At 39.6% G+C, this 20895-nt stretch overlaps 1 protein-coding gene across 1 annotated transcript in view; it reads right to left on the minus strand.

Annotated features, from left to right (window-relative positions):
* The window catches only part of NCKAP5 (NCK associated protein 5), a 355478-nt gene extending 338686 nt beyond the window's left edge, over positions 1 to 16792 (minus strand). Inside the window, exon 1 of the mRNA XM_059476435.1 lies at positions 16661 to 16792. The gene's annotated coding sequence lies outside the window, so the exon portion shown is untranslated. The remainder of the gene's footprint in view (positions 1 to 16660) is intronic.
* Between the last annotated feature and the right edge of the window lie 4103 nt (positions 16793 to 20895).

Raw genomic sequence — 20895 nt, forward strand, 5'->3', positions numbered from 1 at the left:
AACAAAAACTCTAAATGGAGCTAACATGTCCACTGGGAAGCTCAGCAGAAGAGAACAGCTGTCCAGATGGAACAATATTGGAATGCCAAAGTGCTGAGAACCAGTTTGCCCAAACATCAGAAATACTATTTTTGTACTAGCAAGAGAACAGACTGTAGAAATTTACCTGCCTTCCCTGACCAATTTGCTTGTCAATATGTTTACAGCAAAGACCCCAGTGATCAACACTCAGACCCTGATGATCCCATTAACTCAGAGGAACTGTGAACTACTGCAAAGTCACATCTGATTTATGGTGTCTTCACCCGTGCTGCACTCAGACATTTATATTCCTGAATCTTTGGGGGCTCATCTTCCAGTTCTTTGTGCTGCAGGAAATGTTTCTGCTGTAGGACTCTTCCCTAAGGGGAAGTTCATCCATGTTGAGCATATGGGGGCAGGCTTGGTTTAGAGCACTCAGGGATGAAGGCTGCATCCCCAAGAAGTGTATGAGGATCAGGCTAAGAGAATGCAGGTCCCAGATGTTTGCCCAGTGTTTGCACTGAGCTCAGGGCTCAAGGTTTTGGACACAGAAAAAAGTCTCAGAGGAAGACCCAAGTGTGATCTTGCTTCAATAGGGTATTGCCCTCACTGCTCAGGAAGCCAGCAAGCCAGAGGCATCAGCTTGATTATATATCCTAAAGTGCAGTATTTTTAGCACTCAGTACAAGAATGTTCCTTATTTCAGGAGATGGCTTGAAAGGTATGCCCTGGAGAAACAGTGTGATTAACACAGAAAAGCACTCTCTAGAATCTATGAGAGAAATTTCTTGGATTATAATACCCTCTTCATTTCTAGTAGTAACAAAGGATGATTGATGTATATAGCTTTAGCTGATGAAAATGTACAACATCAAATTCCTCGGATAAGCATCCAAGATATTTTCAGGCAGTTTGAAGCTGCAGTCACATTTCAACAGAGTTATGCCAACATATGCCAGCTGGGAGCTAGCATGCAGTATATCTGTTTGGTAACTGGAAAGGGTCTGTATTTATTTTTCTCTTACAAACATGTATAAATTTAACAGTTATGACACATGACAAAAATGGCACCTCTGCAAACCAGCACCCTTTTGTTTAAATTCAGGGTAGATGAAAGGTATCCTCCCCACTCTTGGCTTTGCACAACTTAATGCTGCCAAAAGGCAAAACACCCCTGGGGCAGCAAGGTATTCCCTCTCAGCAGCCAGCTTGTCTTTCCCAGGTGTTAACAAGAGGAGAGGATTTGTGGTTTGTGGAAATCTAACTGTTGGGTAACAGAATGAGGCCAGAGTTACACAGTGATCACCTTTAAATGCTTTTTCTACTCTGTTAGCCCTGCTTGCTTGACAGCCAGACTTTAAGACTGAGAGAAAACAAGCAGAACTGGTATTATCCCTCAGCAAAGAGAGTAATATCACCGGCATAGGTCAGGAAACAGCAATGAGAAAGTAAAGATTGCCATCAAAGCAAATGTTAGAATGAACAGGTAACCTAAAGGTGAAAGATTTTATATCTCATTACCAATCTGTGGAGTGATTCAGTTTCCTAGTAACCTAATTGAATTGAGCCTGTCATTTTGTAGCTGGGTTTCTTTTGCCAGCTCTGGTGTTAACATCAATGTGCATGCACTGGTGTTTGTTGTGGTCTTTGCAGGGAAGGTATAGTCATACAGTTTGTCAGGGCCTCCCAGAAGTGGAAAGGAAGAAAAGATTTCAGAATTAGAGTTGGTGTTTGTTTAACAGATCAATGTCCAGCTCTATAAAATCACTACATTTATCTTGCTAGGCATAGGCCAGTAAAAATATATTAGGTTTATACTAGTGAATTTGATTATTTCCCTTGGTTTTTTGTTTTTGGGGTGGGAGGTGTCAGTGTTTTCCTTCCTCTAACAGCAGAGTATTCAAACAATTCTGCCTAGTCATTAAAAGGCAACTGTGAACATGGTTTCATTTCCACACCCTTATCTCTCCCCACTGTGGTATTTAGCTTGGTCACAACTTGAAGTGACAAAGCAGAAAAATAATTCCTAAATTATCCCTTGAGTTGGTGTTTCAAAATTCAATTCTTGGGAAATAGAAAAGCAACATCAGCACTTCTGCAACCTGACACTTAGCTAAATGCCTTTTGTTTTGCCCAGTGTATTTCACAGCAGCACTGTGGGCAGGCCCTGCCTAATGCCAAATACTCCCAGGTATTTGCTGAGGCTGGTCAGCACTTCATTAGCACTAATGTACATGTCATGCACTCACACCCAGTGGATTAGGTTGCTATTTAGATTAACAAGCTGCATTTTTGCAGACAGGGAAGGAGAATGTGCCATGTGCCAGCATTAATGAGTTAATTTAATTAGAAAAATTCCAATGCAGGAAGCTAAAATGCTTAGATGAGTAGAATATTATGGGAATTACAAGACAGCAAACACAGCACTGCTGTACTATTCTGCCTATATACCTAGATATTGACTGGCTTTGGAATGCTGTATTAAAAAAATGTGTCAAGTGGTTCTGAAATATCTGGGCAGAATAAAATTCTTTTCCAGTTCTCTCTCTTTTTTTTTTTTTCCTGTGGAATAATTACTTTTCATACATCCCAAATTTCTTACAATCTCCGAAGCTGTTACAAAGTTTATTGGAACTGTACAGGCAGTGCCCAGAGTCAACTGTGCCCTGCAAGTTATTTTGTGACCCAAAACACTCCCTAATCCAGTGTCCTAAAGTTCTGACTGAAAACTTTCCAGCAGTCATGGAATCACAGAATGGCTTGGGTTGAAATGAACCTTAAAGAGCATCTTGTTCTGACCCCCACACCATGTGTACGGATGCCAACTAGACCAAGTTGCTTCAAGCCCCATCCAACCTGGCCTCAAACAGTGTCAGTAATGGGACATCCACAACTTATCCATCACCCTTTGAGTAAAGGACTTCTAACACCTAACCCAAATCTGTCTTCTTTTAGTTTGAAATCGCTCCCCCTTATCCTACCACTATCTGCCCATCATGTACCAGGCCATGACAAAGAAACCCCCCAAAGAAGTGTGGGAAGGGCCAGAGCTACACAAGGAACCTTCTCAGCTTTCACCTTTCCTTGGCAGCGTGTTGGACTAGATGCTCTTCTAACTATCCCAAGATTATTTGATTTTTGTGATTTTAATGAAGTACAATGACACTGACGCATGGCAGTCTACAAAGGGTTGACTCATTTCAGAGTCAAATGATCTCTCCTGCCCTTACCCCATCCCTCAGAAGGGAATCAGTAGAGCACATAAGATGGTCTCATGCAATTTCTGGTTGGTGATCACTTGCCAGCAAAGAAGAGACTCAATAGCATGTTCTAGAAACACAACATTTGAAAGAAAGCATGCCAGCTCTAAATTCTACCATGTTTCAGCCACAGTTTGCAAAACATATTTACACTTTCTTCATGCAAAGTAATCTTCCATTTATTCAGCAAACTAAACAACCAGTAAAGCTTTCTATTGCACTGCACTGAGGATTTAAACAAGTTAAGATTAAGGGCTTAAATCCAGCAAACCTATCACTGTGCTCAAAATAATACCAAGAATTTCAATACATGAGAAAATAAAGAATATGGCATTAAAGATGCTATTACTACGACAGCTGTCAAGATGAATTGCATGAGAAGCATTTAAAAGATTTATATCTCAGTATCTCACCAGGTTAATTAAATGGATGCATGCATTCATTTAAGAGGATAAGGTGGGTTGCAGTGACATAAAATGAGAGGGCTCAAGATTATATTCTTTCAGCATTAACAGGAACGAGCTGAACCAATATCATTTCTGTATTCTGTAATAAGCATGATTCATCCATTGCCATTTTCAGCTCTCATTTTCTTTCTGGCAGAAAAAAAAATACTATGAACATTTATAGACTAACATAATCAAAGCTTTAACCTTTTCAGTGTTTTCTATTTGGATTGGCTGTCCATTTTTATCATAGGATTTCAGGGCCATGCCTCAGGGAGGAGAGGAATTGCCAGTAAATTACACCAAAGAATGTTGAAAGGTCAAAGGATTACCCTTCCCTGTTTGCTTTTATGGGACATATGAAGCATTCATATAATGCAATAAAATTATCAAGACAAAAATGATGAAAGATAAGCAATAGAATGCATGAATCTGTAGTCAGGACAGCAGGGGAAGAAAAAGGAGACATTATAGTGTTATCATCAATAAAAAACAGATTATGACAATGGTGTTTCTGTATCCTTAGCTTCTGCACTGAAATCAAATCCTTCAGAACACTCTAAGATCTGTAACCAAGACAGAGATATCCTAGCATAACTGAGGCTATTCAGGCTGAAGGAAACATTAGATCCAAAGCTCCCATTTCTTGGCTCAGCTTCTAACCACCTATTATTATATATTATTTATTACCAAATACCATTATAAAATATGTGAAATAGGTTATTATGTGGTAAACACGGACTCCCTTAGTCACTGAGCCTCTTTCAGCAATGCAAGGCTGTTAACCTGCAAAAGGCATGTTCTGAACACATCAGCAGCTGCCTCTGGGGCTTTCAACACACATTTGTCTCCCCTGGGAACCACAGCTGAGCTTAGTCAGAAATAGTCAGTTCCAGGCACCTGCAGAAGCTGAACTCCAGGACCTGAGGAAATTTCACTGTTACTGTTCACACACCTACAGGGTTATGTGATGATTTTGAGGCTCAAAAGCAAATGCCCCATTTATATTCCAATAAAGACTCCTCTGACATCAACTGGATGTAACCTCTAACCTAGTACATCATTAATAAGGTTAGTTATTTCTCATGGTAAAGTGGCTGGCTGGCAGCAGAGACTCAACAAAAATCTCATCAAACATTGAATTACAAATCTTCTTTAGAGGCAGCGACATCCAGTTCATCTAATATGTTACAATATTCAGAAAATAAATGCAATTAAATCCAGCATCCAAATCAGTTTGATAGACAACTAACTGAAGAATTTAAAACACATAGTCGAATTCTCTATGTTTTGCTCAGTTTGATTTTTGTTTTCTTCTCATTTTTTCTTTTATTGGTATAAATCAAAGCACTGCTCAACAAAGTCCAAGAATTTCAGACCTACATGTAAGATCTGCATCAGGGTCTCTGTTGTAAGCAATGGTGGATTGCCAATTCAGTTTTTGAAACTGGAACTAGGAGCTTTTGAAATGTGCCTAAAGATCCATCCCTCTCTGAGGCAGATGCACTTCAGTCAGCATCTCTTTTGCCTGCCCATCTGTTGTAATCATGGTCCAGAGGACCACTAAAAATCATCAGTTCATTGTGTGCACTCCACCCCTCCCACCTGCACTGCAAAAAGAGATGATGGGGTCTGTGATGGTCACAGTATCCCAAATAAATGCAACTCCTTTTGGTCCTCCTTGCCAGCAGAGATTAAAGGAATAAAAGATCATTTATTTTGTGTGGTATTCCAGCTCAGTGGATATGAAGAATTATTAAACCATCTTAACATAGTGTTCAGACATCTGGTTTTACTTATCTGAGCACTGGGTAGCACTTCAAAATGTTCACATGGCTCAAAGGAAAACTCCCTGTAGAAAGTAAAGTATTGTAAAAAATATTTCCTTAGTTACTAGTAACATGTTCAGTATCCAGCCCTGTGCATCCTTAGATAACCAAACTCATTTGCATCAGAGGGAAATGTCAGTGTCTAGGCTGCAGAATTTGCTCCTAATGAATCTGGGGCTTTGTGGGTTGTAACACAGTGTCTCACATTTCACCTTGCTGTACAGACACTCCCAGTGGGCCAGGGGCTGTCCTTACATTACAGGCAATAACCTCATGATGAAGGTATTAGTTCAATAACAGCCCAGAAAAGAAGGGGGATCAAGCTCATAATCCCATTATGTCCTGTGAAAAATAAGGGAAGATAAGGTACAGTGAAGTGCATGCCATCTCTCTACGACTTGGGAAGGGGCAGCTGAGAAAGGGCTCCACTCTGCCATTTGCATAATGTGAAAATATCTCCTCCACCACCCCACCATGACTAAAGTCCACCCTGGGGAAGAACAAGAGGGGAAAGAGCACTGAACCCTTCGGTCCAGAGCAGAACTGAGCCCCTGGTTTGAAGGGATGGACTAGCAGGGAGCACAGCAAGAACTCACAGCCCCAGTCAGCTGGGCAGTTCCAGGTGCTTCCCACACAGAACACCATGCATATTTCTACGAGAAAAAAAAAAATAAAATCGTGTATTACTTATTTTTCTGTGCAAATGCCTTCAGAGCTCTGTAAATCTGTGCAGTTAGGTCAGCTACAGGTCCTTGGACTCTGCAGCCATCTCTGTTCACTGCTACGGACAAGATCCACAAGAGATGTGGTACCAGGGCAGAATTTGGAGGTGCCAGAACTAATATAGCTTGTATAAGGGGCACTGAATCCTTCAGCTGGTTGCCCACCTTTTCAGCCTTTGCAGAAATTAAAAGACTATTCATATTTCAGCTGACCTTAGGTCACCTAAGGATGACCTAAAAGAATTCAGCTCCAACTCTCATGCATGCCTCAGCAGTGTCTGTACCTCATGGTCACAGCAGAAAGGTGACAGGGTACAACTCAGCTCTACCACCTTCAGGGTTTTTGTGGGATGTATTCCCTACACACTGATGAGAATACATAAAGAAAAACCCCAGGGAGATATCCCAGCCAATATAGGTTCACTTTATTCTTACACAGCAGAGCATGTAGGACTGTGGGATATCAAGATCATAAAACTGAAAGGAATTGATACACATTGATTGAATCCACCTTCAGCTTATGGCCAAGAAAACTATCAAGGAAACATTAAAAGTGAATGATGTTCTGTCTTCATGCATATTTTCTTAATGGTGACAGAACTCTGCACAGTGTTGGCATACCAAGCAGCCCTCCACATCTTATCCCTGCAGTTTTAGGACAATCTCATCTCTGTTGCTGAATTCAGCCTGAGCCAAAAGGATAGAGACAAACTTTATGGAATTCATACAATTGCAGCAAAGATGATTAAAGTATTGAATTTGGTGGAGAATGAATAACCAGTCCCTTCATTGCAGCTTTAAACAATGACAAGAGGAGACTAAAATGTCAAGGAATGACCATCCACACAAGTTTGAGGGACATATCCTAACAGTAGGGACAGCAAGAAATTGATTAGGTTTATTGACAGTAGGCTGAAAAGAAATAAAGAAGGGGAAATGATGCTGAGTGGCTGAAGAAATTACCTAAAGTGAAATCCAATGTAGAGAATCAAAGGAACACTTGTCATATGAAAAAATGGGGGAGGATGAAGTACAAAAAAACCAAAACACTGAAAGTGAGAATGTTGCCAGAAGTGAGATGTTCAACAACCCTGATGAGGAAGAAAAGTCTTTTTGCTCAGCGTGTCTGTACTTTGCTGTAGTTCATCCACATTAAAGACAATTAAAGGCTTTTGCATTTGAAAAAATGTTACTCCATCCTTCCTCCCCATGCCATCAGCTGCTGGCAGTGCTTATTCCAGTTCCTCAGTGTGAAGACTGTTAGTCACACACTGATTTCTAATTTCTCCATCTGCCAGAAATGTAATAAAAATGTAAATTAAAAAAATAATACTTGATTTCCTACTTGAAAGGTTCATAGCTCTTCTATGTTTTATGTAATTCTCTCAGTCTTTAGCTCACCTGTGCTCATCTACCAAGTGAAATGTCAGTGCCAATATAGACTGCCATTACAGATAATAATCCAACACTCTGGGATTATGGATACAATACTATCCAGAAAATATTAGAAAGAAATGAGCTATACTATTAGGATTCCTTAATCTCTCTTTCAAGCATCTGTCCATTTTGAATGCAAAATAAAAACAGTCCAACTAAAAAGAAAAAAAACAAAACAAAAGAACACAAACCAAACCAAAACTACTGGCAATTTTTAAGTCAGTTTTTCACTAAAATCTGAAAGATGTCTTTGCTTTTAGAAACAACAGTTGGGTTGGTACAGAATTTTTCAACCATTTTTTTCTACAGAATTCATGTAATGACTCCAAGTGGAGAATTTTTACCTAGGTTATTTCTTGGAAGCAATGCTATGCAGATTTAAATAAAGCCTTTAAGTGGATAGTTTATGCACCTCTCTAGACTTGCAATCACCAAAGTTATTCAATATTTCTATTTAGCTTAAAATTCAGCTGGGAAATAAAAAGTATTATTAGTATGGAAAAGTGTTAATACACTTGCATGTTCTAAATGATCCACTGTGAATTTGAAGACTAAATATAACCTTTAAAAGTTTGGGGTTTTTTCTATATAAGGTTTACTAATTCAGAGTGGATTGGAAAAAAAAACCTGTTTTGAGTAGAAGCAAGGAGGAAAAGGATATGCTTGGTTCATTTCAGGTAAACCCTAAATGTTTGCCCATATTTTGAGTTGGAGATTTAGAAAATTCAGTGACTTCTCCTGTCTCTGTTTCTCCACTGCCCTGTGAATGTAGTAATATATGTGTCATTTACTGAATAAATCCTCTTTGTCAAAGACTTTAATAGTGAAACTTTCTATTAGTGCTGCTTCTCTGTGTCATTACTCTTCTCTATCTACCAGATGTGCACATCACTATAAACTCAAACAGGAGAATAATCCTCTCTCCAAACCCTGCTCTGTGCAGTGGAAGACAGTCAGTTTTCATTCACATCTTTACTGTTCTGTCAAAATTAATTTGATGGGAGAAATTCAGCTAGAACTGAATTAAAGCCAACAAAGAAAATATTCTGCCACCAAAAGCAGCTACATAGGTGAGACAGATATCCTCTACTCCCTCCACAGATTTAAACCCATCTTCCCTGCAGGGGAAACTAGGAAGCATTAAAGCAGCATTAAAAAAAATAATTAGGGCAGGCCCATATTTTTCTTTAATAGTGGAGGAATTAAGCAGGTTGCTGCAGTCTTTAGTGCTGTTCATCTTTGATTTTCCTTGCTGGCTCACATGAATATTACCTGCAGCTATTGGAGAGAAGAGAAACTCTGAATGGGACTCCAGGAAAGGGAAGAAAAAAGAAAAGAAGCCAGGTGGGGCCTTCATGGGACTTCTTGCCTAAAGGTGTGCCCCAAACACACAAGTTTCCCATCCTTCCCCCCTTCTTGGATGAGGATCCTGTGAGTTAAATCTCTGCTTCTGCCTCGATTCACAGCTGGCTGAGCCACCACATCCAAGCTGAGCATGGCAGGAGCTAAAGGGATCTCTCCTCAGCTGGGGCTGGTTAAGTCAGAGACCTCAGGAGGGGTCTCAGTTCTGCTTCCCAGAGCTATAAACTCTTGAACTCTGCATCCAAGCTCAGAATCCCCAGTAACACATAGGATCCAACCCTGGAATTCAGGGAAAGAGGAATAAGTAAAACAGGTAAAGCATAATTCGTTTTTAAGCAAACAGCCAGTGGGTAAAAGGGACATTTCAGTGTTTTTCTGGGGAGACAGGACCCATCAGTAAGATTTGCTCCCTGCTAGGAGCAAGGAAAACCCTGCCTAGGGTTTGTGGCTGTGTACCTTACAAACCATTCTGTTCCCAGGTCTGCACCCAAAACTATCATCTAGGTGATAAATTCTTGGCAAGGTTTTATTAAAGCTTTTTCTTGTGATGGGAGAATTTTCTGGTGATCAAAAAGAAAAGCAATTCACTTGATTAAAGAAAAATTGGTAACTATAAATGACAGAACAGGTTTGTCATGAACATCAGGATGCATTCCCAATCAATAGCATCAGGACAGAACTGCAGCTTAAGGGAAGGAATTCACTAGTTTTAGCAAAGCACATCATGAAATTCCAGACAAGTCTACAGATTCTCAAGCAAAGAGACAAGCAGAATGGTCAACTGAGGCCTTGTAGATTGTGCTACCCTTGTCAGTCTTTTGGTGGTCTCTTTCATTTACTGTCCAACCTCAAAATCCAGATGAAGATATTGGTTTCAAAAGTTAGAGCTAACAGGCAGTGACATAACAGAGAGCTGGTTATTAAAATGTTACACCAGGTTTCATTTTAATGCTTTCCTTCATAGCAGCAGGTGTTAAAAATCCTTAATGACTTGGCCGAACCTTTAGTGTTTTATAAGTTTTTCTCATATGTAACTGCAATGAGAACCTGGGCCTTTTACCTCCAGCACAATATGGGCATTAGACAGTTTTCATTACTGATAATTGGGATTTTAGCATTTTACCTCTGGATTAGTGTTTCAAACTCAGATAAGGTTGATATTGAATAAAAGTGATTTCCATCAGCTGGCTGGCTGCTCAGTGACCTCTAAGAAATATTACAAGTTGGTAGTGGACAGGTGTCTATATGATTAAAATACACTTTGCAAGCACAGTTGGCACCCTGGAATTTTCTTATTAAGAATCTATAATCTGCTCCCCCCAGCTCATAAATTCAAAGTATTCAGGGGCACAGAGATGTCATTTAAAGACAAGGAGGAATACAGTGTTCTTTGATAATCTCACAAACAAAGTACCTCTGTTTCTAGAGCGGTTTTGAGTCCCTGGACAAATGCTTTTATGCACTGCAAAGATTATCAATCACACTATTAAAATTCATTAATTACACATTAGGTACCAGCATTAAAAATCAAATAAAAACCTAAAGTGCTGTAGGCTCTCTATCAAAATCTCACAGCCAGCACCATGTACGGTGTTCACTGTAAAGAGAAGAATACACACAGCACCAACAAAGTAGAATCATACAGGGTGTCCCACATATGCATGAACCAACAATAATTGAATCAATAATCCCAGACATCCACAGAGAGCTCAAGTATTTTTGGTAGTAAAAAATGCTAAAATATTTTTGGCCAGAGAAGGTGAGCCCAACCTCAAAAAGAGGTGTTTCTCTGGCTAGGAATCAAGGAAACAGCTTTGTGTTTGAGGAGGATTTGGGAGATGGGCTGGGGAAACATCACAAAACTTTATGGCTTTTGAATAACCAAGCACGTAATTCAAGCCTTTAACCTGTTTCTCTTTAACCCATTAAGAGATTTTGTCTGAGAACATGTGACAAAATATTTTCCATTCATTTTCTTTCTTGTTGCACCAGTTTGGAGCAAAGCAAGTCAAAGCCCTTCAGGCTTAGACCTTGGGGCAGATGCAGCTTCATTGAACTGAGAGACTGCCCAAGACTACCATGGAAGCTTTTGTACACTTATCATTTATTCACATCTGTGTTAGTGAAGGAAGTAGGAAAACCTTGTACAGAATCCAAACAGGGAAAGACACTTTTGTAGAATCAATTCCCAGTGGAAGATGTTTCACCCCTCTGAAGAGGAACATTGTTTGGACTGGCCCTGTTCAAGATGCTATAAGATTTATAAGAACATAAAACAACAGTTGCTAAGTTAGCACTGTTGTGCTGTAGGGGAAGGACTATGGATCCATCCAAGAACAGAGCTCCCAGCTCAACATGGGAACAAAACACAGACAAGATTAATTAGCTCAATAACAAAATAATCTTAATTTTGTGAAAAGGTGAGAGAGATGAACCTCATAAAAAAACCCTACAGTTTTCTAATGGTCCTACTAGGAAAGTCTTACTAGAAAATTCCTCCTAGGAATTTCCTTCTTAAACTGATTTTATCAGCTACTAATTTCGTCTGCAAGTAGCAACTGAAATATAGGGACAAAACCACTGCTAAGCAACTCAGCATTTACCCCTCCAGCCTTCAGTTTAAATCCATTAAAATGAGTCTGCATTTCACATATGTTTTAGATGGAGTGGTTAAAAGGAAGAGGAACATCAGGAATGTGTGCAAAGCCAAGTATTCATGCACCTACTTTTAACACATTTCTGTCACATTGTCCAGCAGAATAGCAATAACCTGTTCAAACTGAGCCACAATCACAAAAAGTTAAAAACTGAAGACAGCCCTGTTAACAAATTGCAGATGCATGAGCCTCATCCAGAAAGACCTCACAAATCAGCAATGAGAGGAAGAGAGAGCAAATCATGCAGAAACTATTTAATCAATGAGTAAAGACAATTATAACATCTGTTAATCCTTTGTGTAGGTTATAATTAGATGCTGAGGAGGAGTAGCCTTTAAGGGGGAGGCAGTGAATCCTTTAACATCTGCTAGAAGGGCAAACACTGTGCAATAAATGACTTTAAATGCAATCAGCAAAATGAGAGCTGAGCAGAGTTCACAAAAGGCCTGTATAAAAGATTGAGGATAACAAAATATTTTGCCAAAGGTCAACTCCTGCAGCACTAGAGCCTGAATAATGAGTTCTAGTTTATAGGCCACATCAAAACCAAACGTGATTGTACCTCTGAAAAACAATTCTTTTCTCATTTGTGTCATTATAGCAAAAGCACATGCTGCTGCTGTATATCACGTCAGCTTAATGACTTATTAGGGCTCTATCTATCAACCTTGAACAATTCAGAATAAACAGGTAGGTGTGATGTATTTTAAAGGCCAGAACTCAGTCTGATTACACTGACACAGAGCTGCATCGCACTGTAAAAGTGATGGGATTCTGATTTTAAATAATTAATCATTCAATAGCTTCTAAAAGATCTAATTATTTACTCATTTTGCTGTTGAAAACAACCATATGGTGTAAGCTGTTCCTCACTGAAAATGTGAGTCCAAGAGGGAGGTGTTTTATCCAGTTTAACATGGCCCTCTACTGGCAAAATAACCCCCCAAAATCTTACCACAGTGTACCATTTCATCAGATCACTTCAGAGCAGCAGAAAAGATCCTACATTTTACAGCAGTCACATCAAATCTTACAAGATAGAGTACAGCAGAGTTTTAGGACTTTGCATAAATTAAGTCATCACTTAATCTCTCCAGAATTCCCTTGAGGAGAGCATTACTTCCCACCAGATGCAGCTCTGGCCATCAACAGAGCTCTGAAAAAACAAGCCAAGTGCTCATATCTAGAGGAGTAAGTAATTTTAGAAACAAATGCAATCCTTCTACTTGTGTCAAGTTGTGCTGTGTTCCTCAAGGATTGCCACTGATTCCCCACAGGATTGATGCACAATGTGATTTCAGTTTGCACTATTAGGTAATATTTAGTATAGGCAAAACAAGCATAATAGAGCCCAGCTGCTAAATAGATACTGTTTGAAACACAAATGCTAGCTACCACCAAAAGTAACTTCACTGCAAAAGAATTCCTTCTTTTCTCCACCATTGCTGAAAATCCACAGTGGTGATTCAATACAGCTTCAATCAAAGTGAAGCAGACAATGAAATTTGCCTCTGTTGTTGCATGTGGTAATTAACTCTTCCTTTTTGTATTATGTCTGAGCAACAAAGAAACAAAAGGACACGGTAAAGTATTGAATTTAACAATTTAGATAACGATGAATTATAATAATCAATTAGCATCGTCAAAGAAAATAATTTGTGACATGCATTTGATTCTGTCCAGACCTATTGTGTGCACACACTATCCAAGGCTGGTTTGGCTCTGGAAACAAATGGGGTTGTCCTGTGGAAAGCTTATCAAACATGCAGTTTAACAGTGGCATTTGTTCTTGCTGTGTGTCAATATTAATAGGCCATATTTCAGCAACATAATTTTTTTCCACTGCTTTATAATCCAACCTGCTTTTCAGGGTCTGCCTCATTCACAGCCCACAGGCAATGTCACAGCCCATTTCCAGAAGCCATTGCCACTGTACAACCCCGTTTATCTGATCCACCTCAGTGCCAAGCAATGGGCACAAAAAAGATTTCTCAGTGTTTTTCACATCATAGCTATCTAAATTTCATGCTGAAAACATCATGACTAATTCATGTATCCATCAGGGGAAACCTAATGTGATTCAGGTTCCTGCATGCTGCACAAACAGTATCAGTAAACATTACAGAACAGCGAATTACAAGTGTTAATGGCTCATGTTCTATTTACATTGTACATTTATCCTGTTTCAGTCATAAAACAGCATATTACATGCTTTAACATCTGAAGGTGTTCTGGCAGCTTTGGCATGGATTTTTCTTCATCATGACTGCGGTCCTGCCCGGAGCAGAGCACGTGCAGAGCCGCACAGGAGCTGCAGAGCATCCTGCTGCATTTGGCCCTGGCTGCACCGAGCTGAGCTCCCCAGCCAGCTGAGATTCCCCCTGACACCTTTGTTCCCTGCCTTTTATCCAGCCCCAGTCCCACTTGTCAGATGATTACAGGCTGGAGTCTGCTCTTATTCCATTTCTTTTCAGATGGTGAGAAAGCCCAAAGAATTGACATTCTCTTGGCAATTGTCCCTCTTAATGCCATCCCAGAATATTATCAGATTATACTCAGTATCTTCGGGCAGATTTCTCAGTAAAAATCCAACGAGGGGATCCCTTGGCTGAAAAGTGAGCTCAATCTATATCCTAATTTGCTACATTGGTATATAAGAAAGAAAATGTTAATGTGAGAAGGAAAATGCAAAAGAGGAAAATGAAAATTGGATGCCCACGGGCTCATCAAGTTTTGAGTGTTTGCTTCTGCTTTTAAGGGAATTAGCTGAAGATTAGCTCATGACTAAAGTGGAATTGTACCCTCCTGCTTTGCATTTACTTGGGCAGGATTTCTACTTTCATAAATCTAAACCCCCTAAACACTTATACACAATTCATGTATAAAAAAAATACCATAGGAACCCATGAAATTTTCTTTAAAAGCAGTAAAATTCACAGTAGAATCTGCATTTAAAATTAAAGTGGGAAGGATAACTGGAACCAGAGTAGAGATTTTTAGTCTCACTTTGTCCTAATTATTCTTAAGATTTCAAAGGCTTTTTATTTGCCAACAATACCTTGGTAAACTTTGCATATGTGCAATCTATACAAGTATACAAAGAGATCTATACAATCTCTTTGTATATTTGCCAACAATATAAAATAAACTCTGCAAGTGTAAATAATCAGTTTACAACAGTAGATCATCTTTACTGGCCACAAGGTGACGGAGGAAAGGAAAGACTTGCTCTCAGGAGTCACTGATAGGGATCAAACCCTTTCCATCTCCCTAAAGCAAACCCTCTATCACAACTCTCTGCTCTTCACTCCTGCTCTTGGTGGAAGTTTCTTAGCTCCAAAAACATATTTTAAAGACCATATAATTTTTTGTAAATATTATTTCTGAAAAATGAGGATAAACACCTGAGGAATATAAATATGCTCTTATTTACACACCCCTTTGAAGCACCAAAAGCCTTTGCCATTCCCATGGTATTAATGCAGAGCTAAATTTAGGCTGGTTCCCTCCACCCCCAGGAGAATATGCTTCCATTGCAAGGACAGAACAACAGCTCCTGAATTGCACAGTATCTCCACATGCCAAGCCACATTATAGCATCAAAAAAGAAGAGCTGGACAGTTTTGATCTGCTGTAGAAACAGGGTCACTTGAGAGGGGCATCTGCAGTTGTGGCCCCTCTGACCTTAATAAGAAACCCCAAAAAATCTGTTGCTGGGTGGCACTGAGAGGCCTTGCAAATAAAGTCAGTTGCAAGCAAAACAAACCACAATAAATAGTATAATTCATGAGGAATCCTTCAATTCCTATCTGACTGATTTGTACTGACTTACTCTCATACACTTGCCAATCATAATTTTCTGATTTCAGTCCTCAGAAATGTGCTTTGTCTTCACAAAGACAGATCATTAAACAGAGGTAAACAGTAATAAAAAGTTCCTCATACACAGTACCGTGATTAGGTTACATCCTAGAAAAAGCCTCTACAACTGAAATTACAGTAATTTAGAATGGGCTTCTGGTGAAAGATTGAAATGAGAAGCAAGAGACCTGGGGTTTGTTACCAGCTTTTGAAGTGGGTAAACTATATTTTAATAAACCACATCTATGGACCAGTTTATTCCTCTGTCAAACACAGATAATTCCATGCCAACCACAGCTAGTTGTCCTGAAAATTAGTTAATCCCTGGTCAGGAACAGAGGTGTGTCCCACAAACAGCAGGCAGCACAAAGATTTTTCATAGCAGCTACCAGAATGACAGTTTTTCTGCTCTGATATTTCAGGATGTGATGTGATTCCTAACAAAAACACTCAAAACAAAAATTACAGTTTCTCATATAATTGAGAATTCATTCTATCCAAAAGATATCACATTTCAAAGCACTGTATGATTCTCTCTTTTAAACTTATACACCTCCAGAACTTGAACAGGAGCTAAAAGTGAAAAATAATCAAGTTGTGTTTGAAATACATGCCTGCATAAGAAACAAAACAATTTTTATATAAATCTGTACTAAAAATACAAGGAATTTATATTAAAAATTCAAGCATATATTCAAATAAATATATTCAGATAAATATAGGAATATTCAAATAAAAATAATTAAATTACAAGAGAACAATCTTCAGACAGTCCAGGTTTTGTTCAGTTAATGACAGCACTCAAAAGACTTTTAAGAATGTTAAAGTTTCATCACTTAAATTAAGAGAGAGCCACTTCAGTGCAATCTCATACAAACAAAAGCCAGAATGAAGTTTTCATTTGTCCTGAACCACAGTCAGATGCATGGCTGTAATCACTCCTAACAACTACATACTTGCCGCTCTTTTAATTAAAACAAAACTACAAATAGCAACGCTGACACGCTCCTAGAGAAAATAAGCTTTACAGAGATGATAAAAACACCAAAACAGCAAAAGCCTTACTTGCAGCAGCTCAATCAAAACATGCCAGCCCTGGAGGACTCAGAACCGTAAGAAGTCTTTGCAGTCCAGAAATTCTCTTGAGTTTATCCAGTGTTTATTTACCAAGCTTTAAAAGTCTGTGGTTAGAAGAACAGGGTTAGCTTTCTACACCCTGCACAGCACCAAAGCCCTTCAGTAACAGCAGACATGAAGTTTGCTGATAGTTGGGTTTGCTGCTGCTGTGTAGTTGCTCAGTACTTGTAAATACAAGCTCTGTGGACAAAGTCCCAAATGACATCACAGGCAGCTGCTTATTGTTGAGTCTTTATTAACTGACTGTCAAAAAAGAAAAGCGAGGAGGAAAGAAAAGCCCAAACTATCTTCCCTGCAGCACAATTTGCATCTTAGTAGGAGTTGCAGTGCTACTCACATAAATACTTCTGTTTACCCAACTGATGTTTTTCTAGAATGAATTAACAGAGTTTGCAGGCAAAGCGGAAAAGTAAGAAAAACTTAAACAGCTTCACCACGTGAAGAGCATAGGGAGGAAAAAAAAAAAGGAAAAAAAAAAAATAAAGCACCAGTGCTGCCTTTTTCACAATTTATCACTGAATTCTCCTAATTCTTTTGGGTTTTTTTTAAGAATAGGGGTACAAACCTGCCTGGATTTTAAAGCACAGAGAACTTTAGTAGGTTGAAATAAAAGTTTCAACTCATACCAGAATTACAAACTACAATCTTTGCAAGACTTAAGACAGCTCAACTTCAGTAACAGCGCACTTTGAAGAAAACCCTCTTACTTTCCAAAGATGAAAATACAAGAAAGCATGAAACAGCATCAAACACGGTTATTCACAAGGTGCTAAGGGCATAAATACTGACCTTTCCTTCTCAGAGGGGAGGTGCAAGCCTAAGCAGCACTGTGGAGCTCAAACACACTCAGCTCCCAGCGAGGCACGGGGTACTCACTGGAGAACCAGTCCAGCTCCTAATCTGAATCTCTGTCACAGAGTTCCTGCTGAAAGAGAGGGGCTGGGACTCTGTGCCTCGATTTCTCAGAAGTCACTCCTTTCAAGTCAGAACTTCAAACGCCGAAAGAGCAGCAGCAAGGCTTGTGACAGACTGAGCTCTCTTATCTGTGCACGTTTCCACACGAAGAGGTTCAATATTGGAAACACCTGGCCACTCACATCCAAACACTCTAAACTATTCCACAAACAACCAAACAAGTGAAACTTGAGCTCAGGGATGAGCGGAAGCCAAGTTTTCACTGCTTTTTTAATTGCTACACATAAAAGCCTCAACCCAAATTCTGCCTGTATTTACAGAGAGAAAACCAATCTTGGGTCAGATCCTCAGCTGCTGTAAATCAGGCTAGATGCAATTACACACCTGAGCAAGAGCAGTCAGCTGCAAGCTAAAATCCTGCTTTTAGCCTGAAAGAGTGCCATTAAAAACATTTGTGTGACCTTAATAACAGAGTGCCTGGCTTTCTTGGTGCTTGCCCTGAGTGGCACCAATGCCCTGCTGGCACAGTGGGGCTGAGCTCATTGCAACTGCTCATGCAGGCAATTGATGCCCCTGCCACTTGCTGTCTCTAAAATATAAGTTTGTACTTTTGATGGAGATCTTTTGTAAATCCCCTGCATTTATTCCTGTGGCTAATCAGCCTGTAGCACATGAGAAACACCACACTGTGTAACTCTGGGTTATATTTACCTCCCTGGCTCAAACACACAGGGCTGTGCTCCTCTTCTGTTGTACACAGCAAGGTATCTTTCTCATTAAGAGCTTGCCAGTCTGATCCAGGAAGTCTTCAAAACACTGTGAGGATGAAGTGGGCTATGGGAGTAATAAGTACTAACACATCATATTGAATCAGATCAATTTCAAACCATAGGGCTTTAGTTCCAGCTTCACAAGGGCCATTTAAGCAAACATGAACAAGGCCCCGTGCTTGGATACACATCTCCAGAAGGCTTCAGCTCTTTCCATGAGAAACAAGCCCATAAGATCAGCAGAAGAGTTAGATTTTGCTTAAATCTCTCGCAGATTAATAGTGCACTTTCTCAGACAAAGGATGAAATTAATTTTTTCTCCTGCCATTAGAAGTAGTTATAAAATTTCAAAACACATTGAAGGTTACATTAAAGCTCTCTTGATGACCAAACTGGTTTTCTCTGAGACACTAATTCAGACAAACATGTGTAGAAGAAAGGAAGAGTATACAGTCATAAAAGAAGGAAACCACTAGTTTAATTGAAAAAGCCAAGTGCTTAATAAAATAAAAAAGGACGAGCCTTAAGGAAAATTGCAGCCTGTTCCCAAGAAAAATTTATATTATTTAGCAAAAGTTAGCACTTACTTCATTTCTTAGGGTATGTTAATGCATCTCCAGGCTAAGCACACCTGAGTGAGCAGGACCAGGACAGCACACACACGACTCACCTGTCTCTGGTCAGGCAGCACTGCAGAGGCACTGACTTGAGTTGCCTGAAAGCAATTTTTCTGACTTTTTCAGAAGTGTGGTTATTGTAAAAATAAATGCACAGCAAAACGAGTACTGAGATCTGTGGGTTTAACCAGCGAGTTATTCTTCCCAAGAGGAGAATTGCCATGAGGGTGGACAAACAGATTTTGCATTCTTCAAATTACAGCACTTATTAAGGGAGTGGCCATTAGCTCACCCTGTCAGTGCACTTATCCATCTAATTTCTATTCTAAGTCATAAGATATAGCTGCTGGCTGTGCAGATACAGCTTATTTTTGGCAGGAATGCCATGAATTTTGGTAGAACAAAATTAACAGCAGAATTCAGTCCTTGACTAGCTGCAGGTTGAGTGAAAAGATTAAGAAGTCAAAGTCATGGGCTGCAGTCATTGCTCCTGGCCTGATGTGCAGTAGGCTGAACTGATTCTTGTATCTGAGGAAATAATTCAGCTTCCTACTGCCTAATTTTTGATGAGCAGACAGGTAAGATGAGACATTACAAGCTGATCTAAAGGCAGACAGATATTAGGAAAGCTTGTCAATTAACCTCTCACAGTATGGCCAGGATCTCTTAAAGACCCCATGTCTCATACTAAGACCAAATCCATGCTACTTCAGGTTTGCTATCCACATTTTGACTTTACTTTGTAATTAACTTAAAAAGTTCCTCCTCACTGAAGAATCCAAAACAAGGACATCTTCCTTGAAAATGCAATAGTTGGCTGGGATTGAGTCACCTAAACTGCACCTTTACTGAAGCATGCCAGAATCCCTGAGCTTGTGATGTGAGCACTTCTTACCAGCTCAGGAGCAGAAAACAGCTTGGACCAGGTGTCTCAAGGTTCAGTCTCTCACCACAGACCCCTAAAGCTGCAGCAGAGGTGCCCCACAGCCTGAAGAGTTAAAAGGCAGCTGGGAAGAGCAAAGAGCTTTTTCCCTGAGAGATTTCCCAGAGTGCTGAGAGCTCTGTGTGGTTCAGTGCAGCCTCAGACAACCAGCCCATGTAAAACCCTTGTTTTACTCTCTAACCACTGCTGGGGCAAGGACAGACAAGCTGACAGGCTGAAGAGCAGTTTAATGTAGGGCAAAATTGCAGGATGTTAAAATCCCAACAGATTTTAATATGATAGAATATAAAATCCTGAACTCTTATATTTCTAACCAGTAAATACTTAGATCACTGGAGTACAAATTTAAAAATAAAAAACAACAAGTTAAACAAATTGTAGGCTGCAGAATTTGCCCTCTCTGGAGTTGCACATGGTTGGAGGTGTTGAGCTGGCTCCTAAAATATCATGGAAATTTCTCCAGTGTACTGAAGAGCAAAATGTTCTTTGAAAATTACTATTATGCTCACTTTTACCAAGACAGCTATGTCCTACAAAGCATGTACCTACAAGAACGTGAGGTGTCACAAGTTAACACAGTAAACACTTTCCTGGGCTAGCTGGCCAAGCAGATAAACAACTGGCAAGTTGAAAAAAGTGGAGAGAATAAAAGGAAGGGTATGAGGGCAGTAAATGAATCTCCTCAGATACTCACTGTCAAAAACTGGCCTTCAGTTGAAGCAGTTTGGTTGGCTGGTAAGCTTTTGATCACAACGATAATTTGGTTTTTAACCTTGCTAGGTGATTTTTTTCAAAGCTTTTTACTTCCCCTGCATGTCAAGAATAGGGAAAAGGTCCTTAGCAAAGGCAGGTTTTACTGCTGGAACAAACAATAGCTCTCTCTTCTGTCACATTTATGTATTTAAGCTTCAGAGAAAG

This window comes from Ammospiza nelsoni, chromosome 7 (assembly GCF_027579445.1).
Source record: "Ammospiza nelsoni isolate bAmmNel1 chromosome 7, bAmmNel1.pri, whole genome shotgun sequence".
Taxonomy (NCBI): domain Eukaryota; kingdom Metazoa; phylum Chordata; class Aves; order Passeriformes; family Passerellidae; genus Ammospiza; species Ammospiza nelsoni.